Genomic DNA, 7394 nt, shown 5'->3' with positions numbered 1-7394 from the left:
TTTACAGTATGCTGACTTGCTGAATATTGACGGTCCTGTTCACGTTCCAACCGAAATCATTTTTAGGCAGTGTATCAGATTTTTAGTAAAAGTAATCATCTAACCAATAATTATTTCCAGCTTTGACTACACGGGGTAGACGAAAATGTAGCGACCTAGCCTCAATGGCTGAATAACATCATTTGTCGTTTGTTTCCAACAAAAACATAGATGCCAGAGCATTGGTGGAGCATTCATCGATTTTATGGGAGTTGCAGTAGTGCAGCCAACTACCCATGGGCGGTATGATTCTTTCATTAACGAAATCTTCTGCGTTTATTCATACGGTACCCCTTTCACTCAACTACTACCCTTTTTTTCGGCTCTTAGCTCATCGTCTGTTGGTGCACTTTGCCTACTCAAACTTTCTAATTCCTCATCCCAGCGCGCACACGGTAGCGGCAGTTTCATTTTTTTTTTCTCTCTCTCTTCCCTTCCCCCCCTTCTCCCCCTTTCTACGTATACTGCACCTTTAGAGAATGCAGAGCTCTTATTTATTCCTTCAGCAGTGGCAGCAGTGAGCCCGTGACCCATTTCCTCGCAATAGCAGCATTAAAAAGCAAAAAAAAACAAAAAAAACAAAAAACACCGGTTCTTCTTTTGGATCGATCGATAAACCTGGCGAGCCTTTTTTTCTTCTTTTTCTTTTTCTTTATTTATTCCTTTTTTTTTTTTTTACTTTACATGTCAAAGGGAGAGAATAAAGAAAACGAATAGTAGGATAGTAACTGCTCGCTGGTTTCCGTAAGCCCTGCAAAATAGGAAAGATATGAGTTCTGACGGAGGATAATATCTTCCATAAATAATGACAAACCCTTGCCTCTCCGCTTCTAGCTAAGTACCCGAGAACCTGATCTTAGATAATTTTCTAGGATGATGTTGAATAGATTCTTTTGAATGAGCATACAGCTGCAGTGGAAAACGCATGTTTTGTGCTGTCACCGCTGTGGCGTGTTCCACAAATGCTTTGTGCCACAAATTCCAATTCACTCGTCCTAATATAGAATATTTAGATCTTTTGTTGTACAAATAATTCTTACATTAGAAAGTGAACAACCAAGCTATGCGTAACAACGGTCAACATTTCGCTCCAAATAATTAGAGGAAAGATGTGAAAGGTCATATCTCATAAGCGGAATTTTTCAAATTTACATTTACTTTTTCTTTTACGTTCTCCTTAGGTGTTGTTAGGGATATCACTCTATTCTGCGACATTTCAGCATTGGCTACAGTAGATTTACGAACTGGAACCAACGACAAAGAACTTGATATGATTTATTTTCTTTCCTACAGTTCGGTTGTCGTAACGTAATCGCCTTCACTGCTTGCCATTGAAATCCACCAGTTGACTACTATATGTAGATCCACCCTGAACTATTTTTGGCTGTACTCTGAATCGCCCCAAAACACCTGTTCCCTCGACGACCTACAGTATATCGATCATGCTCGGAAAAATATTGAATTTATTTTCATTAAAATGTTGGGATTTTAGACTATAATCTTGTTGCGACTTTCGCTCAATGTAAACGTGTGTGCAATTTCGTTTGCAGGAATACTCAATGAGACGCGATTAGTTCGTTAAGCCGAACTCGAGGTATTGGCCTCGACGTGACGTCACGACGTGCACGAGAGTAAAACATTTGGCTGTGGTACTTCACCTACGATAATTCAACATTAAACATATGAAATTCAAAAACTTGTCGCTGATTTTTGCCCCACTTTGAAACAATTACCAATCGCCCGGTGAAAATAAAGGATTTCTTCACCAACAAAGGGAGACGCCATAGCCCCCCCTCATCGATCGCATAATTAAAAGCTTACGTTAAAATCAAGTTTGACTTGACTGAAAGTAAAAGATCGGATCTCGTGGTGCACTTGAGATTGAAATAAGAGAAAAATAAAGAAAATAAACGGTCTCATTTTGTATATATGTATTTTTATCTCATCAAAATACATGCTGCGAAATGTACTGTACTATACATGTCTAAAGAGAGTTTAGTGACGACTGTACATTCAAAGAAGGATATGTGATTGTTGGACGGGCAATGAGCAATTTTTGACGAGGATTATACTGACACGATTTGAATGACGCAATGTAGTGTTCATCAATCATCATTCACATGACAATTCCGAGGAAATGGAATGGAATCACATATCAGATGGTACACAGCCCGATCAGCACGTTTTCTCCACAGCAGTCAGACTACGAAACAATTTCGTCGCCATCTTATCCACTGATATTTATTTCGTCACTTTTGTGAATTACCTCTTTCGCATAAGTGGACGAACTTTAGAGATTGGGGCAAATGCCCGTTCCTTGGATGTGACGCTGGGATCGGAACTGGAACACTAGTCACTTGTATCCACCTAGGCAATGATTAGCATACAAAACGCATGGAGAGCCCGTGTGCAGTGTAGGCCTAGCAAATGGAACCGGTATGGATCGGGAGCCTACTTATCGCATTGGCAGAACAATATACGTCGTGAGTAGGATATACCGTAAATCAGCATCACACATGCACACTACAATATCATTTGCATAGTCATTGTGTTACGCTACAATAGTTCACGTGGCAACTTATCCGTATAGGCAACATAGCATTGGCCCAGCCGTAACGCCCGAATAGAAACATAAGGTTAAACAGGTGCTCATACAGCTGGGATGTCACTGGGGCCGATCGCTAATGTTGCTTCAGTTCAGAGGCAACGTGTATTCTCAAGCAATAACAACTCTGGTTTCATAACGTGTTAATCACTCGAGAATACCCGCCGAAATCTAAACGCGTTTCAGCATTCTTGCCATTTATCAGGGCAGTTGTTGAGGGTGAACATGTCAATCCAGTCGAATCACTCCGGCCAGTACCATTTGCCATGTTGAGTACTGTCAGTAACCATCCTGGGAGCTCCATTCTTGCTTTGCCTACAAATAAAGTGCTTCGTTTCCGGCCGTGTTCACTCACAAGAAAGATTACGTCAAACAAGAAAGCAGCCATATCTTTTGACTGGCGGACTCGCGGCTCTCGTGGCTGAATGTTTTCTACTTTGCCCAATATTATAGCTTTACTTTCACCGTTGCCACTCATTGCACTGCCGTCTAGTTCAGTACGTCCTTTCAGGGAACTAACCTGGAAAAGCGGGGGAAGCTTAAAGAGAGACAGTCAATAGCACCGAAGCAAAAGTCAGCGCAGTGAAGTGAATGTTGGCCGTAGGGAATACGATTGATACCAAACAAAAAAACAAAAAACAAAAAAACAAAACACCAAAAACGGATTACGGATGGTAAAAAGTTTTGTAGGAAGATTCGTCTCGTATACCTGTGATCTTCGTAAAATCGTGAAATGCATACGATCCCGGCGTTGGCATGGAAGCTCTTCGTTTGTTGTAACACTTGATGCTTTTAAGCGCGCACGAAAAATTCTCTGACGCAAAGAGATGATGGTTGTCGGATGCCTCATGTGGAGCACGTCCGACTGCGGAAGTAGGGGAAGTCTACTATCTGGAGATATAGCATAATATGTATCTAGACGCCATTGGTTGTATATTCTCTTCGGAACCCAGCCCCGACTCTTAGACGCTCACTTTATTGATTCGATCCTGATGTTTTTGACAAAAAGTAGAGGAGGGGGGGAGGCGGGCAAAGAGAGAAGAGGGGGGGGGATAGAAAAAAAGGGGGAGAACGGAAGAGAAGGAGGAGAGAGAAAAAGAAAAAGAAGAAGAGAGAATGAGAAAAGGGGAAGTAGAATGGAGAAAAGTCGGTTGCATCTCACCGATACATGGCGGAGGATTTGCCGTTCTTCCTGTTACTGCGACGATAACCCTGCAACGCCCAAATCGCCGCCTTCGTTGAAAACAGGCAGACGAAGGTATTGATTCCGTAAGTTATCCTGAACACACTTTGCTTGCTTTCGCCAAGCACAACAAGAACCACTACGTTTTCGAGAGATCTCTTGTCATTTATTTATTTTTTTTCCCCCTCCTAACAAAGCAGCCATCTTGGCAATTTACTCGTGCCTTCTCAGTGGTCATTCTTATCGAAAGAAAAACTGCAATAAAACAATTTCGAAAAAAAAAAAATAAACCCACAATAATGAGAGAATTACTCCGATATCTATCAAACACCAACCGTGGACCAAGTGAAAAAGTAGTGCTATCTATTACCAATTATATGGGGACCACCATGGCTCCTTTCGTATTAATTAAAGTCTTTTTTGTTTTCTCCTCTGAAGGGAAAAGTGGTAAAAAAAAATTAGGAACTACATGCCAAAGTACGGTTGTTTCACTATATCTTCTTGAGGATGTAGACGTGTCATGACTCTGTCAATAACAAAGCCCAACTGCCCGGTCATCACGCTTGGTTGGATTTCTTGCTTTGTTTTTGATCTCGTCGTCATGCAGTATTACGTCCATCGAGTAACTCCAGTCGAGCGGTGACCAGCCCCGTCGCTATCCTACGTCGTCTCACTGGAAGAGATAAAGGGGCTTCAGTTTGCGTATGTTCTATACAATAAGCATCTGTTTTTATGTGATCCACACAACAACAACAACAAAATTCTTAGGTCTAATGATATACGCAATTAGATATATAGATATTATTAAAAGGCTACCATGTCTCCAATAGATGTTTGGTCAGACGTAAAAGAAAGGGCACTATCATTGATTGGATCAGAAGAGCTTTTGAAACAGTAGTTGGAGGAAGGTGGGATATAGCAAACCAAGGATAAACCCTACATTCGATGGAAAATCGTTGACTGGATATAGGGGAATATGACGCGTAATATGCCCAATGCTTGAGGGAGGGACGGAGAGAGAGAAAATAGGCCACAGGTGAAGAGAATAAATACGGGCTTTAACTGTGAGTTGGAGTTGAGAAAAGCTTTTAGACGCTGTGGCGTATCGTCGCTTGAAACATATATAGTCTACTACAATTGGTGACGGAGGAAATATAACTAAAACCGAACCCTCTCGTTCTCTCTTTTTTCTTCGTTTTTTTTCTTTCGTCCCCCCCCTATTTTCCGCCTTCTTCCATCAGCGTTAGTTGCATATTCGCTTTCCTCGTCTCTACTTGCTCCTCCTCTACACCTTCCGACTGGGTTTGCATTCAATCGAGCGTGCGCACTCGTTGGATCCATCGTCGGAATGTTTGCTCCCATCATTAGATCATAGATTCTTTCTAAAGCAAATGCAATCCACGCTACCTGGCTTGCAATACTTCCGCTCGCAACGTAAGAGCCTTTTTTTAAAACAATGACTATATTCAGCTAACCGGAAGATGAAATCGCAATGTTCTACCGCTTTATATCGAAAATTCAAAGAAACTAAAATGAAGTGCTGGCAGCCACTGCATAGGTGACGGTAGGTAACTAACATTTTGCTGCTGGTACACAGGCAGATCGAGTTTCATGAATGGACGTAGCTCGGTGAAGTTAAGCCAACAAACGAAAACTTAGTTATACCTCCGATACACAAGGTAAACTTACGCTTATTGTGACTGTTCATTCCAGCAGTAGAATGCCTCGCAAGATTGGATTTGCTCGGATCTTGCCTCCTACGTTTGATTTTTCAAGTTTTGCCTTTAGTTTTAACTACCGGAGGAAAAAATAACACGCTGGATTGAGAGTTTTGACTAGGAGGGGGTGGAGGGGTGGGGGAATTGCATGGTGCAAGACAACGACCAAAGCTGGTAGACCTACTGCCGTGAAAAACCTCAGGCCACCCAGGCCTATTTTGTGTGTAAACCAACTACGAGAGTTGCATAGAATGCACTGAGGATAGACTTGGAGAAAAAAAAAAACTAAATTAAAACTAGTGTCCGCAGGTGTCCGCCTTCTTGTTTCCTTCTCCCGAAAAAGGGCACGAAAAGGCACAGAGGTCAACTAATCAATGGTTAATCGAATTCCATTGGAGAAGAACAGACTGGGGGGAGCAAAAGCAGAAGCTACAACAGACACACAAAAATCCGTGGCACCTATTCACATTTGACAGTTGATGGATTCTGCAGCTTACAGAAGAACCGTAAGGAAGATATCCCGGAAAAGACTAGACATGTCCTAACCATGCAATACACTGCACAGCGCTAACTCACCCTAATACACAGGCATTAGTTCTGGTCACTATCCTTAACACCGCATGCCGTATTACCTCTTGGTTCAAACACTAAAAACCAAAGGCAACGCCTCGTTCTAGAACGCGATTTTTTTTGGAAGCAAGCAACGGCTGTGAGGCACGGGATACATATTATGAATATTACGTTGTCAATTTTGATCTCACTACGTATGTACCTACGTCATACAACCCACAGCCCCAATTTATTCACAAATCGCATCAATCAGCTTGCCGAGGAATAGATTCGAATTCTCATTGAACTCGAATTGACTGATGATTGACGGACGCAAATAGTTCTTGCAGATAGCAATGCAGAGAGATGCGAAGGGGTCACCCTCCTGTGTTTGTCACGAAAGCCTTAAAGCCTTAAGCGTTAAAGCGAAACAAATTATTAAGAAACTTAATGGATACCCCCCACAAATGTTTATAGTTCTAGGATGATCCGTCCCGAGTTTTTGCTCGCGTTCCCTACAGAGTTGAACATCCACGTTCCCTTCCGGCCAACAATATTTTTAATTTGCATGTTAAAGTTAAAGTTAAGAGGGAAAAAATTTGCCGCTTATTTTTAATTTACATGTATCCAAATTACTCTGTGCTTTTGAAAAAATTTTCTAGTACCTTAAACAAAAACAAAACAAAAAAAAATACATTCGCCAAATTCACTAAATCTATGTCTAATTATTTTTTTTGCCGTAAGAAAACGCCAATACTCGTGTATCTAATCTAACCGGCGCATGCTCTATCTCTGGCTGCATGAATAAACGTAACATAGTAGCAAAGGTATCAAAGTTCTAACACTTTTCCCCCTTCGGTTGTGTGCCAGATGGTGGCCTAGAATAAAACTGACTGGTTTCTCCCGTAAAACTCGAGTTATAGTGGAAAGAAACTGGGAAAAATGAATACTGCTGACGACGATGACGAACAAAATAAGGTTCGAGCTTTATGTGCCACGCCGAGGTTATTCTTTGCTATAACATTTTTGAGATCCGAGCAACTCACACAACCTCATAGGTAACAAAGAAGATTCGTTAAAATTCTGCATAGAGATGTACGAGAGAGGGAGCAGTGTTTGCCTAGTAAATCAGGGATTTTTCAGTTCAGAGATGACTGGTATTGACGTTAACCGCTTCGTTCACTAAACAGCCTGACGTTGAGTGGGAGAAACCGGCAAGATTGAGAGGCAGAGGGACCACTTGTTCGACGGCCAGAGTTCGAGACGTTTTTCTAATTATCTACTTGAATACACGAAAGTG

General features: G+C 41.7%; 1 long non-coding RNA gene across 1 annotated transcript; it reads right to left on the bottom strand.

Moving 5' to 3' along the window:
* Window positions 1-1955: 1955 nt before the first annotated feature.
* LOC116915692 lies at window positions 1956-5796 on the bottom strand. The gene is made up of 2 exons (XR_006643387.1): window positions 4644-5796; window positions 1956-4500 (listed from the first exon to the last, which is right to left on the bottom strand). It is a non-coding gene; the product is annotated as an uncharacterized LOC116915692 (long non-coding RNA).
* Window positions 5797-7394: the final 1598 nt, after the last annotated feature.

The sequence above is a fragment of the Daphnia magna genome, linkage group LG2, assembly GCF_020631705.1.
Source record: "Daphnia magna isolate NIES linkage group LG2, ASM2063170v1.1, whole genome shotgun sequence".
NCBI lineage: Eukaryota > Metazoa > Arthropoda > Branchiopoda > Diplostraca > Daphniidae > Daphnia > Daphnia magna.
The sequence above is the reverse complement of the archived record's forward strand: the minus strand, read 5'-3'. Positions and strand labels throughout refer to the sequence as shown.